This window comes from Aethina tumida, chromosome 1 (genome assembly GCF_024364675.1).
Source record: "Aethina tumida isolate Nest 87 chromosome 1, icAetTumi1.1, whole genome shotgun sequence".
Classification (NCBI taxonomy): Eukaryota; Metazoa; Arthropoda; class Insecta; order Coleoptera; family Nitidulidae; genus Aethina; species Aethina tumida.
In genome coordinates, this window is record NC_065435.1 from 14,534,300 (window position 1) to 14,555,736 (window position 21,437).

Consider the following 21,437-nt stretch of genomic DNA (forward strand, 5'->3'; position numbering starts at 1 on the left):
ATTCATTAAGCTGAATATACAGACTGATGTTGCTGTTGGCGTTGCTATTTAAGGATGACCTGTTTAAATTGTACCTTCTTAAATCGAATATTTTAAAGTCATTATAAATTCTTAGCTATTCATAGAACGTTCAACTTTCAATGTTTCTATTGCTTCAAGCAAAACAAATACCTCCGAGGTCACTCTCAACCACCAACCACAATGGCATCCAATAAATCTGCCTTAATATTTAATTAAAACTTATGACAACATACTGAACATTTCCCATTCACATATTTATCGATTTAATCACTAATTTCATGCATGTTGACACAGATGTTGTCAATAATCGATTCCGAGATCCTACCAAGAAGTTGTCAAATCAAATTAATTATCTTTCAATAATCGACAAACTAGTCAATTTATCAAAATAATGAGGACTTCTAGTGAATTCTACAGTGGCATCCGTCATCACAAAGAAGTGTAAACAAGTTCTGTATAATTTTAATAGCTTTGAATATTAAACTCCAGTGGGTTATCAAAATGCTTCTTTTAAAATAAGTGGCTTACAAATTATTGACCAATATGGCGACTTCTAGGAAGCTCTATGACATAGTAGCATCTAACCTGGAGATTTCCGTTTGTGAATGGAAAATGTTCCGATTGAATATTCATTAAACTGAATATACAGACTGATGTTGCTGTTGGCGTTGCTATTTAAGGATGACCTGCTTAAATTGTACCTTCTTAAATCAAATATTTTAAAGCCATTTTAAATTCTTAGCTACTCATAGAACGTTCAACTTTCAATGTTTCTATTGCTTCAAGCAAAACAAATACCTCCGAGGTCACTCTCAACCACCAACCACAATGGCATCCAATAAATCTGCCTTAATATTTAATTAAAACTTATGACAACATACTGAACATTTCCCATTCACATATTTATCGATTTAATCACTAATTTCATGCATGTTGACACAGATGTTGTCAATAATCGATTCCAAGATCCTACCAAGAAGTTGTCAAATCAAATTAATTATCTTTCAATAATCGACAAACTAGTCAATTTATCAAAATAGAGAATTCTTCAGTGGCATCCGTCATCACAAAGAAGTGTAAACAAGTTATGTATTGGGTTGGCAACTAAGTAATTGCGGATTTTTTTTAGAAAATCAAAGACAATTTTTTCAAAGAACTAAATAACTTTACTCTGTAATGTATTGCCCATTTTGATCAGTGACCTTTTGCCATCTTTCAGGCAGCATCATAATCCCAAGTTCATAAAACTTCTGGTTTTTATTAGCAAAAAACTGAATCAGGTACGATTTGACATCATCATCATTATTGAAATTTTTATCATTCAAGGAGTTTTGTAAAGATCGAAATAAAAAGTAATCAGATGATGCAAGGTCAGGACTATATGGTGGATGTGGCAAAACATCCCAACCAAGCTCCAATAATTTTTGCCGAGTGACCAAAGATGTGTGTGGCCTTGCATTGTCATGATGGAATACAACACCTTTTCGATTTGTCAATTCGGGCCGCTTTTTTTCAACTGCATTGTTTAATTTCATTAGTTGTTCAATGTAGACAACCGAATTGATCGTTCGGTTGGGTGGTAAGAGTTCAAAGTAGACTATTCCTTTATAATCCCACTAAACTGATAACAAAATCTTCTTTTGATGAATACCTGTCGAGCTGGTTCACATGGCCTGCTCCACGGTCTTTTCCGCTTGATATTGTTGTAAACAACCCATTTTTCATCGCCAGTTATCAGTTGTTTTAAAAATGGATCATTTTCATTACGTTTATTAAGCAAATCGCGGCGGTTAATGCGTTGCGTTAAATGCGTTTCCTTCAGTTCGTGAAGAACTCATGTATCGAGGTTTTGAACAAGCCAAGTTGTTTTAAGTGATTTTCAATGCATGTATGTGATACCTGAAGCTTCTCTGCAATCTCACGTGTTGTACTGTGACGATCTGAATCGATTATTGCTTTGATTAGGTCGTCATCAACTTCAACTGGACGACCAGAGCATTTTTCATCTTTGAGTGAAAAATCACCAGAACAAAATTTGGCAAACCAATTTTGAAACTGCCGTTCTTTTAAGGCTTCCACGTCATAAACAGCACATAACTTTTTGTGAGCTTGCGATACGTTTTTCCCTTTGCGGAAATAAAAAAGCAAAATATGACGAAAATGATCCTTTTGATCTTCCATTCTTCAACTAACGCCAAACGAAAACTACGCAACCGATCAAAAAACTTTTTTTACTGATTGATAGCTGAATTTCCAACTATCAAATAACAAAATGTGTTTTACATTTGGACTACGCCAGCAAACCTAAAAATTCAACTGAAGCCATCAATGAGTGAAATCCGCAATGACTTACTTGCCAACCCAATATAATTTTAATAGCTTTAAATATTAAACTGCAGTGGGTTATCTAAATACTTCTTTTAAAATAAGAGACCTAAAAGTTATTGACCAATATGGCGACTTCCAGGACGCTCTATGACATAGTAGCATCTAACCTGGAGATTTCCGTTTGTGAATGGAAAATGTTCCCATTGAATATTCATTAAGCTGAATATACAGACTGATGTTGCTGTTGGCGTTTCTATTTAAGGATGACCTGCTTAAATTGTACCTTCTTAAATCAAATATTTTAAAGTCATTTTAAATTCTTAGCTATTCATAGAACGTTCAACTTTCAATGTTTCTATTGCTTCAAGCAAAACAAATACCTCCGAGGTCACTCTCAACCACCAACCACAACGGCACCCAATAAATCTGCCTTAATATTTAATTAAAACTTATGACAACATACTGAACATTTCCCATTCACATATTTATCAATTTAATCACTAATTTCATGCATGTTGACACAGATGTTGTCAATAATCGATTCCGAGATCCTACCAAGAAGTTGTCAAATCAAATTAATTATCTTTCAATAATCGAGAAACTAGTCAATTTATCAAAATAATGAGGATTTCTAGTGAATTCTTCAGTGGCATCCGTCATCACAAAGAAGTGTAAACAAGTTATGTATAATTTTAATAGCTTTGAATATTAAACTCCAGTGGGTTATCAAAATGCTTCTTTTAAAATAAGAGGTTTACAAATTATTGACCAATATGGCGACTTCTAGGAAGTTCTATGACATAGTAGCATCTAACCTGGAGATTTTCGTTTGTGAATGGAAAATGTTCCCATTGAATATTCATTAAGCTGAATATACAGACTGATGTTGCTGTTGGCGTTGCTATTTAAGGATGACCTGTTTAAATTGTACCTTCTTAAATCGAATATTTTAAAGTCATTATAAATTCTTAGATATTCATAGAACGTTCAACTTTCAATGTTTCTATTGCTTCAAGCAAAACAAATACCTCCGAGGTCACTCTCAACCACCAACCACAACGGCATCCAATAAATCTGCCTTAATATTTAATTAAAACTTATGACAACATACTGAACATTTCCCATTCACATATTTATCAATTTAATCACTAATTTCATGCATGTTGACACCGATGTTGTCAATAATCGATTCTGAGATCCTACCAAGAAGTTGTCAAATCAAATTAATTATCTTTCAATAATCGACAAACTAGTCAATTTATCAAAATAATGAGGACTTCTAGTGAATTCTTCAGTGGCATCCGTCATCACAAAGAAGTGTAAACAAGTTATGTATAATTTTAATAGCTTTGAATATTAAACTCCAGTGGGTTATCAAAATGCTTCTTTTAAAATAAGAGGTTTACAAATTATTGACCAATATGGCGACTTCTAGGAAGCTCTATGACATAGTAGCATCTAACCTGGAGATTTTCGTTTGTGAATGGAAAATGTTCCCATTGAATATTCATTAAGCTGAATATACAGACTGATGTTGCTGTTGGCGTTGCTATTTAAGGATGACCTGTTTAAATTGTACCTTCTTAAATCGAATATTTTAAAGTCATTATAAATTCTTAGCTATTCATAGAACGTTCAACTTTCAATGTTTCTATTGCTTCAAGCAAAACAAATACCTCCGAGGTCACTCTCAACCACCAACCACAATGGCATCCAATAAATCTGCCTTAATATTTAATTAAAACTTATGACAACATACTGAACATTTCCTATTCACATATTTATCGATTTAATCACTAATTTCATGCATGTTGACACAGATGTTGTCAATAATCGATTCTGAGATCCTACCAAGAAGTTGTCAAATCAAATTAATTATCTTTCAATAATCGACAAACTAGTCAATTTATCAAAATAATGAGGACTTCTAGTGAATTCTTCAGTGGCATCCGTCATCACAAAGAAGTGTAAACAAGTTATGTATAATTTTAATAGCTTTGAATATTAAACTCCAGTGGGTTATCAAAATGCTTCTTTTAAAATAAGAGGTTTACAAATTATTGACCAATATGGCGACTTCTAGGAAGCTCTATGACATAGTAGCATCTAACCTGGAGATTTTCGTTTGTGAATGGAAAATGTTCCCATTGAATATTCATTAAGCTGAATATACAGACTGATGTTGCTGTTGGCGTTGCTATTTAAGGATGACCTGTTGAAATTGTACCTTCTTAAATCGAATATTTTAAAGTCATTATAAATACTTAGATATTCATAGAACGTTCAACTTTCAATGTTTCTATTGCTTCAAGCAAAACAAATACCTCCGAGGTGACTCTCAACCACCAACCACAACGGCATCCAATAAATCTGCCTTAATATTTAATTAAAACTTATGACAACATACTGAACATTTCCCATTCACATATTTATCAATTTAATCACTAATTTCATGCATGTTGACACAGATGTTGTCAATAATCGATTCTGAGATCCTACCAAGAAGTTGTCAAATCAAATTAATTATCTTTCAATAATCGACAAACTAGTCAATTTATCAAAATAATGAGGACTTCTAGTGAATTCTTCAGTGGCATCCGTCATCACAAAGAAGGGTAAACAATTTTAATAGCTTTGAATATTAAACTCCAGTGGGTTATCAAAATGCTTCTTTTAAAATAAGAGGTTTACAAATTATTGACCAATATGGCGACTTCTAGGAAGCTCTATGACATAGTAGCATCTAACCTGGAGATTTCCGTTTGTGAATGGAAAATGTTCCCATTGAATATTCATTAAGCTGAATATACAGACTGATGTTGCTGTTGGCGTTGCTATTTAAGGATGACCTGTTTAAATTGTACCTTCTTAAATCGAATATTTTAAAGTCATTATAAATTCTTAGATATTCATAGAACGTTCAACTTTCAATGTTTCTATTGCTTCAAGCAAAACAAATACCTCCAAGGTCACTCTTAACCACTAATCACAACATCAACGAATAAATCCATTTTTATCTTTAATTAAAACTTCACATATTTATCTATATAATCACTAATTTTATGCATGTTGACACAGATGTTGTTTGGTACAATAATGGATTCCAGGATCTACGCAAGAAGTTGTCATATCAAGTTAATTATCTTTCAATAATCGATAAACTAGTTTATCAAAATAATGAGTACTTCTAGTGGTTTTTTTCAGTGAGATCCTTCATCACAAAGAAGTGTAAACAGATAATGTTATTTTTCCTGAATAATTTTAAAAGCTTTGAACATCAAACTCCAATATTTGTTAATCAAATTTATTTCTTTTTGAAAGTAAGAAGTCCTTTAAATAAAAAGATTAAAAACTACTGACCAATATGGCGGCTTCTAGGATCTACGATTGTTAATGGGAAATGTTCCCATTGGATATTAATTAAGCTAGATTTATAGACTGATATTGCTGTTGGCGCTGCTAATTAAGGATGACCTGCTTACATCGTACCTTCTTAAATCGAATATTTTAAAGTCATTTTAAATTCTTAGCTATTCATAGAACGTTCAACTTTCAATGTTTCTGTTGCTTCAAGCAAAACAAATACCACCAAGGACACACTCAACCACCAACCACAACACCATCATATAAATCGGTCTTAATCTTTAATTAAAACTTGGTACTATAATTGATTCCAGGATCTAAACAAAAAGTGGTAAAACCAAATTATTTATCTTTCAATAATCGATAAAATAGTTGATCAAAATACTGAGTACTTCTAGTGAGTTCTTCAGTGGCATCACAAATAAGTGTAAAACGTAAAGTTATAATTTTAAAGCCTTTAAATATTTAAGCTCCAATGGGTTATAAAAATATTATTTGTCAATCAAGAATATCGAACAAAACTTACTATACAAAAACTGAATTTCAATTGAATCAATAAATCCTCTAAACACAAGGCAAAACGCTGAAATCTATTGACTAATATGGCGCTTCCAGGAAACGCCATAACACAGTCGGATCTAACTTGGGGATTTACGTTTGTGAATGGGAAATGTTTCAATTGAATATTCATTAATCTGGATTTACAGACTGACGTTCCTGTTGTGCGTCGCTAATTGCAGTGACCTGCTTAAATTTCACCTTTTTAAATCGATTATTTGAAATTCTTAGCTATTCATAGACCGTTCAACTTTCAATGTTTCTGTTGCTTCAAGCAAAACAAATACCTCCAAGGTCGCACTCAACCACCAACCAATAAATCCGTCTTGATCTTCAATTAAAACTTATGATAACGTCCCATTCACACATACATCCATTTAATTAATAGTTCTACGTGTGTTGATATAGATGTTGGTTGGTCTAATAATCGATTCCGAGCTTTTTTGCATATCAGATAAGAGTTTTGTATTCAAAATGCGTAGTATTGTGTTTCGTTTTAGCGTATTATATCACCTTTGGCATATTGGTGCGTAAATTTTACGATTTGTTATTTGATCACAAACGTAAATAAACATGACGTTACCGGGGGAACAGTGAACTGAGGCAAAGTACGTAGGTAAACTGTTTTATATTAGGATCGGATTAAAATGCCTTTGATGTAGTTGTGTTTACCGAAAGTAAAACGCTGTTTTATTAAGAAGTAAATATTTATTGTAGATGCAAAAGAAAAATTACACATTTTAATGCTAATACAAAAAAATTGTTCGGTTCACCGGATTCATCATAAATTATACGTTACACATATTCCCACGTTTATTGCTATTATTTATTGGATAGAGGTCTTTGAGTGTTTTTTACGTGTCGTTGGGAATAAATTAAAGTTTCCTGATTAGCACGATGCCTCACTCAATATTATAAATATAAATCAACAGGCGCAAACCCATTATAAAAATAGTCGAATCTGTTTTTCCCACAACACATACCGAACAAAATTGATGTTGGCCTTGCTATTTATAGTCATCGGAATTGAAAAAGCCGCGCAAAACGTAAATACACAAAACGGTGCTTAATTCATTACATTCGACTTATTTTTAGACAATACGGGGGGCCTATGTGAGTCACACGCCTTCTTAAATGTGCGCCTCGCAGCCGGTTAATTGATCGATTTGTCCGACGCAATAAAAAAAAAAAAAAAAAAAAATAAATAAATAAATAAAAAAATAACGCGAGGGCGTCGTCTTGCGTCGCCGAAGGAAAATGGGTCGGGGAGCGCTCTTGAAATGGACGTCGACGATCCATTTGGTGGCGGACGAGGAGCAAATAAAAATGCGAGCGAGTGATTTGCCTATTGATGGTGTTGTTTTGTTCCGTCATTCTCACGTGTGATTTTTATTTTTGACATGTTCACATCTGGATGACGTCAAAGTGTGAATTAACGAATGTGAACCTTGCGAAGGATGACCCAGATGCCCGTACGTGTCGGCATTAAGCGGTCCACAGTGCACGGAGGCGGGTACGCAGTTGTTAATTTGGTGGGATACTTACCGAATATCGACAATCTGATAGTCTGAAAAGAATAAATAATTATTAATAAATTTTTAATGAGTGCATATTACTAATAATAGTCACGATTATGATCAATTTTTTGGCCACATTCATGTCGTGAGAAAAAAATTCTGGATTCTTTGAACTCATCTTCGGAATTAAACCGTTTATTACGTAAAAAATTGGACAACGATAAAAATAAATAATAGTCACATGGAGAAATATCTACACTTTATGGTGGATAAAGTAGAAATTCCCAGTTAACATTTTAAAGCTTCCTTTGGGTCTGTAATGTGATCTTGAGTTGCCAAGAAGCAGCAGAACATCGATTCTATTGACTATAGAAAGTTGACTTTGGGGTTTACATGAACTTCAGTCAATCTATGAGCAGGACCAGTACAGTTAAGGCTTTTGTTAAGAACAGTTTTACCAGGTTTGCCAGCTTCCTTCCTTTACTTCCTTGAATTTATTCAACATCAATAGATTCATTAATACTCTTAAATATGTAGAAGATATACAGAATTCCACCTTAAATTACAGAGGTGAAAATAAAACAATTTGTAGTACAAAAATTGACAATGACAAAGATACAGGGCGTCAAAGTTAATAATTTATTTTCAATTTTCATTTTTTTATTGACGGAAACATGTCAAGGTTATAAAACTTGATATACAGGGGTTTATTAGAATGAAAAATATGTTAGCAATGGCAAAACAAAATATTTTCATCTCAAGAATTGATGGTAGAATTCTCAGCAGATCTTTCGGGGACATTGCGCATATAGACTGAAGAATTATTAAAGTATTATTTAATTTTTGAACATTTATTAAGACATGAATAGTACTCACTATATATATTTTGAACTATTATTCAATAAAATCGAGTTATAGATAAAAAAGTTTGAGGAAGTGTTTCCATCTTAATTGGGCCATACTGTTTTACAAAATATGAGACATTTTGAGAGCTGCAAAGCTTCAACTCACTTCAATAACAATAATAATAAACATTAGTTAAAAACTGTAACTTTAATATGTGTAATAATAATTAATTAAGTACAAATTATCTACAGGGTGTCCCAGAAAAGGTGTATACAAAATTCTACCTCAAATTATCGAGGTGAAAATAAATCAATTTGTAGTACAAAAATTGACAATTACAAAGATACAGGGCGTCAAAAGTTAATAATTTATTTTCAATTTACATTTTTTTATTGACAGAAACATGCCAAGGTTATAAAACTTGATATACAGGAGTTTATTAGGGGGAAAAATATGTTAACAAAGGCAAAACAAAATATTTTCACCTCAAGAATTGATGATAGAATTCTAAGCAGATCTTTCGGGGACACTGAGTATATAGACTGAAGAATTATTAAAGTATTATTTAATTTTTGAACATTTATTAAGACATGAATAGTACTCACTATATATATTTTGAACTATTATTCAATAAAATCGAGTTATAGATAAAAAAGTTTGAGGAAGTGTTTCCATCTTAATTGGGCCATACTGTTTTACAAAATATGAGACATTTTGAGAGCTGCAAAGCTTCAACTCACTTCAATGACAATAATAATAAACATTAGTTAAAAACTGTAACTTTAATATGTGTAATAATAATTAATTAAGTACAAATTATCTACAGGGTGTCCCAGAAAAGGTGTATACAAAATTCTACCTCAAATTATCGAGGTGAAAATAAATCAATTTGTAGTACAAAAATTGACAATTACAAAGATACAGGGCGTCAAAAGTTAATAATTTATTTTCAATTTACATTTTTTTATTGACAGAAACATGCCAAGGTTATAAAATTTGATATACAGGAGTTTATTAGGGGGAAAAATATGTTAACAAAGACAAAACAAAATATTTTCACCTCAAGAATTGATGATAGAATTCTAAGCAGATCTTTCGGGGACACTGAATATATAGACTGAAGAATTATTAAAGTATTATTTAATTTTTGAACATTTATTAAGACATGAATAGTACTCACTATATATATATTTTGAACTATTATTCAATAAAATCGAGTTATAGATAAAAAAGTTTGAGGAAGTGTTTCCATCTTAATTGGGCCATACTGTTTTACAAAATATGAGACATTTTGAGAGCTGCAAAGCTTCAACTCACTTCAATGACAATAATAATAAACATTAGTTAAAAACTGTAACTTTAATATGTGTAATAATAATTAATTAAGTACAAATTATCTACAGGGTGTCCCAGAAAAGGTGTATACAAAATTCTACCTCAAATTATCGAGGTGAAAATAAATCAATTTGTAGTACAAAAATTGACAATTACAAAGATACAGGGCGTCAAAAGTTAATAATTTATTTTCAATTTACATTTTTTTATTGACAGAAACATGCCAAGGTTATAAAACTTGATATACAGGAGTTTATTAGGGGGAAAAATATGTTAACAAAGGCAAAACAAAATATTTTCACCTCAAGAATTGATGATAGAATTCTAAGCAGATCTTTCGGGGACACTGAGTATATAGACTGAAGAATTATTAAAGTATTATATAATTTTTGAACATTTATTAAGACATGAATAGTACTCGCTATATATATTTTGAACTATTATTCAATAAAATCGAGTTATAGATAAAAAAGTTTGAGGAAGTGTTTCCATCTTAATTGGGCCATACTGTTTTACAAAATATGAGACATTTTGAGAGCTGCAAAGCTTCAACTCACTTCAATGACAATAATAATAAACAGTTAAAAACTGTAACTTTAATATGTGTAATAATAATTAATTAAGTACAAATTATCTACAGGGTGTCCCAGAAAAGGTGTATACAAAATTCTACCTCAAATTATCGAGGTGAAAATAAATTAATTTGTAGTATAAAAATTGACAATTACAAAGATACAGGACGTCAAAAGTTAATAATTTATTTTCAATTTACATTTTTTTATTAACAGAAACATCCCAAGGTTATAAAACTTGATATACAGGAGTTTATTAGGGGGAAAAATATGTTAACAAAGGCAAAACAAAATATTTTCACCTCAAGAATTGATGATAGAATTCTAAGCAGATCTTTCGGGGACACTGCGTATATAGACTTAAGAATTATTAAAGTATAATTTAATTTTTGAACATTTATTAAGACATGAATAGTATTCACTATATATATTTTGAACTATTATTCAATAAAATAGAGTTATGGACAAAAAAAGTTTGAGGAACTTTTTCCATCTTAATTGGGCCACACTGATTTACAAAATATGAGACATTTTAAGAGCTGCAAAGCTTCAACTCTCTCCAATGACAATAATAAACATTAGTTAAAAACTGTAACTTTAATATGTGTAGTAATAATTAATTAAATTGTTTGGTGTATTAAATAAGGCAATTATCATAAAATGTAAAATGTTAAATTTGTGCAACTTCAATAAATTCATTGCTACTCTTAAATATGTAGAAGAAAACAATTTATTGTTACTTATGATTTATAATACATAAGTACAAATTATCTACAGGGTGTCCCCTAAAAGGTCTATACAGAATTACACCTCAAATTATCGAGGAAAAAATAAATCAATTTAACACTGTTTTACAAAATATGAGACATTTTGAGAGCTGCAAAGCTTCAACTCACTTCAATGACAATAATAATAAACATTAATTAAAAACTGTAACTTTAATATGTGTAATAATAATTAAATTGCTTGGTGTATTAAATAAGGCAATTATCATAAAAGGTAAAATGCTACTCTTAAATATGTAGAAGAAAACAATTTATTGTTACTTATGAATTAACAACAGGGTGTCTCCGAAAAGGTTTATACAGAATTCCACCTCAAATTATCAAGGTGAAAATAAATCAATTTGTAGTACAAAAATTGACAATTACAAAAATAGAGGGCGTCAAAAGTTAATATGTTAGCAAAGGCAAAACAAAGTAATTTCACCTCAAGAATTGATGATAGAATTCTAAGCAGATATTTCGGGGACACTGCGTATATAAATTGAAGAATTATTAAAGTATAATTTAATCACTATCCATATTTTGAACTATCATTCAATGCAATCGAATTGTAGATAAAACAGTTTCCATTTTAATTGGGCTACACTGTTTTACAAAATATGAGACAAGCTTCAACTCACTCCAAAGACAATAATAATAAACATTAATTAAAAACTGTAACTTTAATAGATACAATAATAATTAATTAAATTATATGGTGTATTAAATGAGGCAGTTATCATTAAATGTAAAATTATTTTCAGCAAAAGCAAAAGTTAGTTAATCCCGGATATAAAAATAAACTCAAAAACAAATATAAACTTGTGTGTGATTCACTTTATGGTTCATCGTTCAAATATTTATTCTGCATCCCATTCTATTCTGGCTTCTGTGTAATTTATTGTTAAATTGGTAAAGAAACGCATGAAAATTTCAAAGCATTGAAAGTCGCAAATAATACAAAACGTCGCAGCATTATCTGTGAATTATTATCCATAATACTGATATTAATTCTCTTTTTAAATAATGATCAATTTAAGTCGGGAAATTGTAATAATAAATAATTTATGTGCGTTTATCGTTGGTCAATTACAATATCTATGGTCAATAGAAAATAAATTGCTAATTTATAAATTATCATTTTAACAAAAAACGTCGTCATAATGGTCATTTGTTTGTTTGAAACAACTTTTATACAATTAATATTTTACATTATTAATTAAATATTACAATTATCTCGTTAATTTTTTGCGGTTTATATAAAATATTGATTTAATGTGGTAAAAGCTCCAATCGAACGAGCTTTAATACATTATCATTTTGTTTATATAAAAATACGCAACTTGATGACTACTAAAATATTTTCCATGTTTTTATTGAATTTAAAATTTAAATTGAAAAAAACCCAACAAATTGAAATATGATGGTAGTAATAGAATTTATTTATTTAATTTTTTAACAAATGCTGCAAATCATCAATTCGCCAATCGAGTGGGATTCGTGTAATTTTTCGTGTTTTATAAACGTTATATACGTTTATTTTTTCAGCAAGCTTACAGATCCCAAAACTTTCAGTTTTCTGAACAGATGAACATTCTATCCAAAATATTTATGAAATTTCGTTAAAATTATGTATAGCAGAATGTGTTTTTATATTATCATTTCGATTATATAAAAATACGTATTTAATAAACAACTAAAATGTTTTCCATTTCGTTTTTGTATTATTTCCTCTGTTTTATACGTGTTCTAACTGCTCCCAAATTTTCACCACCCATTATAAAGACACCTTGTGTTCGATATTACTTATTTAATATTTTTTAAATAAGATGAACATGGACTTTTCAGCAAATAAATACCAAAATTGTCAGCTCTCATGTTCTGGTAATTTATCTGTTCCATCTTCACTTGCCACATTATTCCGCATAAATGAGGTGAGGATTAAAAAATTAGGCGTTTGACAATTGCCAATTTTCTCTTTGCACGCAATGCAAATGAGCCATTTATTGATCGTGTTGTTACACGCAATGAAAAATGGGTTGAATACGGTCTGGACAAGGGTTGAAGTTGGTTAACCTGGTGGAATAATATTTGAAAATCATCATCTTAACCGAAAAAAGCTTTTGGTGGGATGGGCTGAAGCTGGAAACTTCTTGAAACAGTACTTAACTCAAGTACTTTGATGGTTAGCAAGAGCCCAAATGATCTATAAACAATTATCTACTGCTCACAAATTGACCAAGCTCTTGAAACACTTAATCAAACGAGTTGTTTTGTTTAATAGAAGGGCCGTTCTGCTTCTTCATGACAATACAAGAGCACATTAGAGACATAAAAAAAGCTTCAAAATGTTAAATGGGTAGTTTTACTCCACCTATCATATAATCCAGATATTTCTTCATTACTTATTTTTGTCATTATCCATTTTTTTAATAATAAAAGGTCAGAAAAGGTCAAAACTGATCTTTTCTTCAGCTCCTAGAATGTTGTTCTCGTAATAAATTTATTAATTATAAAGAAAATTAAAGTTGAACGTTAAAAAAGTAAATTACTTTCCCATTTTTTCATTAAGTTGTTAAAGTAACATTTTTACGTTAGATTATGCATATAAATCTAAAAACTATCTCAACATTTTAATTAAAAGATGTAAAATCACGCAACTACAACATATTTTTTTTACTTCTAATAAAAAGTTGATGATAATGGATCCCAGTGGGTAACAATATCCTAGTCTTTTTTCATTAATTTCGCCAGATAGCTTCGCTCAGGAATAAATTAACGATGTTGCAGTAATATTCCTTCGTAGCGCTCGAAGTTTTCATTGGCATTTTATTGATATTGATTCAACATGATTATTTAATTGATATTGATTAAATTTTATGTAGCGAAGTTTACGACACTTCCTAGAATATTGGTTCGTTAAGCGTTCGAATTTTTATTACTGGCCGCAGGATTCGAAGGTTGATTCGTTTTGCACTTGTGGAAACAAAAATGTTATCCACTTTTTTATATATATCGTGTATATCAGAGTTATAACAGGATGTTTTAAATAGCGTATCGGAATCAACAACTGTGAAACGTTATGCTATTTTCAGCTTTATTATGATCCCTTTAAGATAAAGTCGAAATACTATCAATAACAAAGGAGAATAATTGCTGTGGTTATTAAATAATTTGATGTTAGGCATACATTTCCATGGTCAGTTACCAGGGTTGGTGTCGTAAAATTTGTTTGTGGCCATACACAAAATTGTATTATTGTAGTGATCACGTCATACGTCAGGCGTATATAAAATGGAAAAATCATGCAAACGGGTAATTTTAGATAATTTACTATTTGTACAAAATATGACAAAATTAGGTCGCACTTTGGCCTAATAACTATTTGCAATGAATTTTTATAACGCAATTTATAACACACTAATATATATATATATATATATATATATATATATATATATATATATATGTATGTACTTTAGGAAAGATTGATTTTTATAATTTTCATTTGAAATAGCTCATAGTTCTCTGAAAAGAAAGCTTCTACCGTTTGTTAAAAAATAAATAAATGCTGCTAAATGTGAATAGATATCATAGATATTTCAGAAAAGCTCTGAATATTTCAGTCATCCAATTCAGGACACTGTACTTTCATCAAATATATTTTCAGATTTCTAAATTTGTCAATGAATAAATAAATTTTTATTTAGATATTCCTGAATTTAACAGTTATCAGATGCTCAAGAAATATTTTAATTTACGAAGGACATCTTGGGAATTACAATCTACCATGATAAAGTTTAAAACATAAATATTCTCTGCCATCAAGAATCTAAAAGATTTTAACTGTGTCATAGCAGACTTTGGTTCGAGCTTTTCAAATTCGCAAATAGAATATTAGTTGAGAACTCATTACAAACTTATTACAGCATAATTAAAATAAACTTTGAAAATTTCAGAACTGTATCAACTTACTTTAATATATTTTACATTTACTGCATTTAAACTGTGCCCTAGTTGACATTGATTATCACGTTTCATATTTTCAAACATAATTTAAATTACTACATTTAATTTTAATGTTCTACTTACAAAAAAAGTTGAACATTAAAGTGAAAAAGTTTATTAAAAAATGGAAGAACATTTTGGAAAAACTCAAGCTCGTAACTGATTTGAAGGTGACCAAAAGTTTTCGAGCTTTAGAAGCTTTCAATCGAGTAATAAAGGTTGAGATCAATTCAAGAAAATAATAACTCCCAATATCTTGTTTTTAAAGAACAAAAGGATATTTTGTTTTGGAATTTTTCGAAAGTCAAGCTCAATCGAATTGATAAAAAGGTGACCAAAAGTTTTCGAGTACCAACAAAACTTTAGAAGATTTCGATGGAGTAATGAAGGTTGAGAACACTTCCAATATCTTGTTTTTAAAGTAGTTGAAAAGTTCTGAGTAGTTCAATAAAATTAAAGGAAATTTACCTCTCGGTGAACTAGACACTAGAATTTAATATTTTTAATGTTCAACATGTGAACCACCGTGATTCCTGAAGAAATTTTTTACGTTAGATAATTTTATTGTTAAATAATAATAAAGTTTTAAAAAGAGTGTGCTCTGAACACAAAGTTTCTCTTTATCTAGTCTGGCTACAGCCAGAATCAACCGATTTGGGGCACCCTCCATATTTAACAAATATATTTTCAGGTTTCTCACGTTTTGCATTTTCAACTAAAATATTTCTCGAGAAAACTAGGTCATACTTTTAACTAACAATTGTTTCGCAATGGATAATTTGAATTTTATTCTCCCATCTCCCATTTAATTGTTGTCACTTGTTCAAGTAGTTTAATTTAAAAAACAATACGTAAGGATTAAAATTTAGTGTAATGTAATTTAAAACATAAACATTTTCTACTGTAAAGTTTTTAAAGTGTTGTAACAGCTGAATTTCGTTTGAACATTTCGGATTCTCAAATAGAATATTACTTGAAAACTCTATTACAAGCTCATCAAAGTACAATTAAAATAAACTTTCAACTGTTGTACTGTAATACATTTACTGTGTTTAAACTGTATCTTCTTAATGGATATTGATTCCCACGTATCACGTTCTCAAATATATGGTTCCTTATCAATCTTAATTAAAATAAAATATTTCTCCACAACGTGATTCAAAATTGTTTACCACAGAAATCACAGTAAAATTAAAATAAGCTGAGGTAACGTACTATATACTTTATGCAAATATTCATAATTATAACTTACTGTTAGTTTTTATAGGTATACATATTTATTTAAATAGGTTCTTGAGAATTAAAATAATTACTAACACCTTGAACTTGCCATAAACAAGACCAAAAAAATACAAGTAGTCTCAGCAAAACAAATAAAAATATCGAACCACGATTTCAACGAGTATCATTTTTGTCAAATTGATTAATAAAGTACTTTTCAATTATTTTCGAGTGGCTTATCAATCGTCTACTATTTCCTAATGTGGTCACTTTCACATACTTATTAAAACGAAACCGGTCACCTAACGTTGTGGATGCATGTAAACAAAATTATCATTTTTGTTCATAAATCTGCGTGAATCCTAATCACGAAAGCAATTAACTCTCAAGAAGATTATGGGCAATAAAAAGGCTAAATTTAAAAATACAGTCATTTAATTAAAGTGCATGAAGTAATAATAAACACTTGAAATACTGATAATGTAAACAAATGTATTTAATTTGGATTAAATAAATACAGTGCAACATTGTAACGACTTATTAAGATAACATGAAATAATCTAATAATTTGTAGCAATTTGCACAGTATGTTATCAGACAAAGTATGACGAGTCTTGTGTATTGAATCTATGTACGGAATTTTGTGTTATTATTAGCAATTTTGCTACTGCGGCAGTACAGTAATTATTACAACATTAAAATTGTAAATTATTACTGTGGTTATACGTGGAAATGAATTTTACTACGATAAAATCTTTCGTACAATTCGCCAAGTTTTGAAAACTGAAGTACTTGGTGAAAAAAAACGACATTTTTTACGGTGTTTTCGCCTGACTTTTTTAAAATTACATAGATAAAAGATAAACGAACATTTTAAACTATTATACGACTCCACAGTGACAGTTCATTAAGTATGAGCTATTGAATATGAAACTAATGTTTTCGTCTTCTCTTCCATTTTTTCGAAATTTCAACTATTAACACATCAACAAAAAACAGATGAAAATTGACGTTTTTTTCTTAATTTTACACACTTTCAGGAACATTTTCTGTCCACAAACATGAATCTAGCACCTCACATAGGGAAAATAGGGCCATTTTACATCTTATACTACCATTTTCTGAAAATAAATCAAATGAAAACTTGATTTTTTTCCTTATTTTCACATTTTCATGCAATAATTATTGGTTTTAAAAGTAGTTTACCAATTACTTCTTATTAATGATCGAGATACTTCTAATATCAGTAAGAAAAGTGTTGCAGGTAATCTAGATCTTATCGAACCAAATAGATTTATGTTAAATCTGACTATATAATCATCGACCTAATAAAAATCTGAATACTTCAGACGTCATTAGACCTGCCTTTCAATATTCTGTCACAGTTCTTCAGAAACTCTTTCTGAAATATTAAAGAACGTTTATCTAAAGTCCCGTCAAATCTGTGAGGTGATTAAGAATTTACTACTTTTAGGACTACTTTGCTGTAGGTGTTAACAACATGTTCCTGAAAATACATTTCCTGCACTCTCATCCAGATTTCTTTCCTCCTAATTTAGGAGCTTAAAATAGAGTACACAGTAAAGATTTTCAACAAAATTTGATTACTTCGGAATTAAAGCATCACTATTACTGTATTTCTAGGTGATTATGGCTATTGAAATAGAAATTTAATAATAAAGTGACCTCCAGTAGTCCACTCATAATAAATTTAATATGCACTTCATGATGTACATGTAGTATATTTATTAAATGATAATATAATATGGATAATTCACCATTATAATTAATTATAATTATTTAAGCGGCGTCAGCGGTTTTCAAAAGCGACACATTTCCGTTCGTGATTAGTTCTACCTTTGAAGCTAAGTCGAATCTATTTTTAAAGATAAAAAGCAAACCAGCAGCAATTTACGTCAATAATTGTGAATCGTTCAAAAATTTATAGCCTGTGCCAAACTTCAAGACTAGGTCAACGTGATTTTGGGTTGTCATTTTCAATAAATACCCTCGTAGCTGATAATAGCATGTGCTTCTATTAAATTTTAAAAAAAAATTGGCGTCCAACCGTGCTCACAGCGTCTGACGTTTAGTTAAGGTGAAATGAAGTTTTCCAAGCTATTAAGTGGCAATCTGGGAATTGGGGTTTGTAACTAACATTAACAATAAGACATTAACGACTAAACTGGTAGATGATACGATTACCGCAGAGTACCAATAAATGAGAGGCGAGGTAAGGAAATTGTGCCATTTAATAGTTAATGAATAATTACAAGCCCCATTTAGTTACTTGATAAATGTAACGTGGATATCACGACGACGCTTGAAGGTGGTTAAGGAAAAATTGCTTTTTGTATTATAAACGAAGATAATTACTTCGGCCATTAAATTTCTAAAGGATTACAATTTTTTAATTAGATTTTATTAAGAATTTTAATTGTTCTTATAGGAAATTGAATATTTTATTATGCATTAAATCAGTGAAGTTTCCTAATCCAGCTTCAAATATGCCAGCAAATCTGAATGTGCAAATCTTTACTTTCCTAATGGTACTACTTAATTAATAATACTTACTACTATGTTTTACTTTAATTACAATTATTTAGGTATTCATAGTTCTTAGTTCAATATGAAGAGCTTTTTTCAACTAATTTCTAGAATTGCAATTTATATTTGTATACAGAGTGTCCTCCAAAAGGTCTGTATCAATTCTCGAGGTGTATCCTTTTATTGTAATTGTCAACGTTTGCACTAAGGCAAATTGATCTATTTTTACCTCGATAATTTGTGGTAGAAACATCCTCTATAATAAATATTACACAAGTCGTCACAATTATACAAAATTAGAAAACATTATAAAGTAATATAATATATAAAAAGTTAGAAAGATATATAACCGACATTACAGGAAATATCACAAAATGATACAAAATATAAATCATACAAAATAATAATTTAAAGTTAATTCACTGAAAACTAAACAAAACAAACTTTACAAAGAGAGGCAAATCAAATTAGAAAGGCAAGAATTGTTGAATTGAATAAAAAGTATTTTCCAATACAAATATTTTTACAGCATCCTTGAAGGATTTTTGATAAAAGTTCTCAAATAAATTTGGTTTAAACATATGAAATTCTTTTAAATTAGTAAACGTTGTAAATAGTGAATCTATAGACTCATAACAATTTTTAAATCCAAATTAAGTAAGGCTTTAAATTAGAATTAAATAAAATTTTAGTAAACATTGTCGTAATAGAAAATAGATAATTTACAACAATATTAATAAAGTTTCCTAACTTAGCTTCAAATACAGCAGGAAACTTGAATGAGCATTACATATTGTCTCGCTTTCCAAATTAATTAATAAATTATTACAATTAATAAATTATTAATTGCTACTCTGTTTTAATGACTACAATTGTTTGGTCATTTAGAATACTGAGTTCAGTATGAAAAACTTTCCTGTATGAGTAGCCTACTGCTCACAAATTGATGAAATTTATTGAAAACTACATATGACATTAGGAACTCAAAGACAGCTTCAAAATAAGTTCTACTTCATCCACCAAATAGTCCAGGTATTTCCTCATGTGACTGTTATTTACTTTTGTCAATGTTCAATTTTTTAATTAATAATCTATTTATTTCTGAAGATAAAGTTTAAATTGAGGTTAATCAGTTCAGTTCCAAGAACTCAGTATCAAAAAATCGTTGATTATAATTATAATGTTGATTATTTTGTTGTTATTTTAAAGAAAATTACGTTATTTTAAAGATAATCTTTACAAACATAAATTAGTTGATAAAGATTACTAACACTACTTCAAATTTGATAGCAGATTTAACTGTGCAAATCTTACTTTTCCAATATTATTAGTAATCAATTTGATTTGATTTATACAATTGTTTAGATGTCCAGTTAATTTTGAGGACTTTCCATGACTGAAATTGTCTTGAAAATGGTTAATTCCATGATGTTTCGAAGTCTACTATCTATATTCGTTATCAAGTGATAATTTATTTGTCAAACATAAGTATGGAAATATTACTATTTTGGATTACTACATATTTATCGTTCAAATTCTTTACAAATTCCACGTTGACTATTACAAAAATGCTTAAGGTTAATTGTTCAACAAATTTATTCAAAAGTCCCAAGAATAATGCGAAAAAATGCTCAATATTACAGACTCCAAACTTTTGAAAATGCCAAACAAGATGATTAAGCTTTTGCGAGACTCCCAAACAATCCTAACTACGCATTAAAGGAGCATCATTTTTATTAACATTAATTTAAACAACAACATTATGAGTTGTTACGTCAAGTGCGTCAAAATATTCAAATAATATTTGCATCAACAGCTCATCAGACTTCCGATGGTGCTCCTTTTAATTCGCTTCCCTTTTGGAAAATTACGAAACTGACAATGGGTACGAGGTGGAGAATTTTAATACGTCGCAAAATGTTTACAATGTCGGTTCTGTGTGACTGTTACACAGGATAAACAAGTGCACGTGATATAAAACGTATGTAGGTTGTTTCTCAGGTAAGAAAAGGGAATCGAAAAACAATCTGTGCAACGACCATGACATTATTGTCTCAGTTACACTTACTTTTAATGTAAATAATGTTTAGTATTAATAATAATTATATCAATCTGATGATAGGAATTGATTTGACTTCCAAATTAAATAATTATTTGTTTAATGTTTATGTGGCTTATTAGCTTTGTGGCAACAGTATAATTCATGACAGACATGTTGATTTATTATTTAGCCTGCAGTACTGATACTGACAGTATTAAGAATTGCGTTTGTTCACTATTTATTTATACATTTTACATTTAATTGTGCGACTGGGAACGTTTCAGGAAAAATCTGATGGCACGTCATTGAAACCAAA

At 29.9% G+C, this 21,437-nt stretch overlaps 1 protein-coding gene across 2 annotated transcripts in view; it reads right to left on the minus strand.

The window, feature by feature from the left end:
- The window catches only part of LOC109603955 (insulin-like receptor), a 125,436-nt gene that overhangs the window by 69,402 nt on the left and 34,597 nt on the right, over window positions 1-21,437 (minus strand). For both annotated transcript variants that reach the window (XM_049961793.1, XM_049961792.1), the window contains exon 2: window positions 7,816-7,837. The gene's annotated coding sequence lies outside the window, so the exon portion shown is untranslated. The remainder of the gene's footprint in view (window positions 1-7,815; window positions 7,838-21,437) is intronic.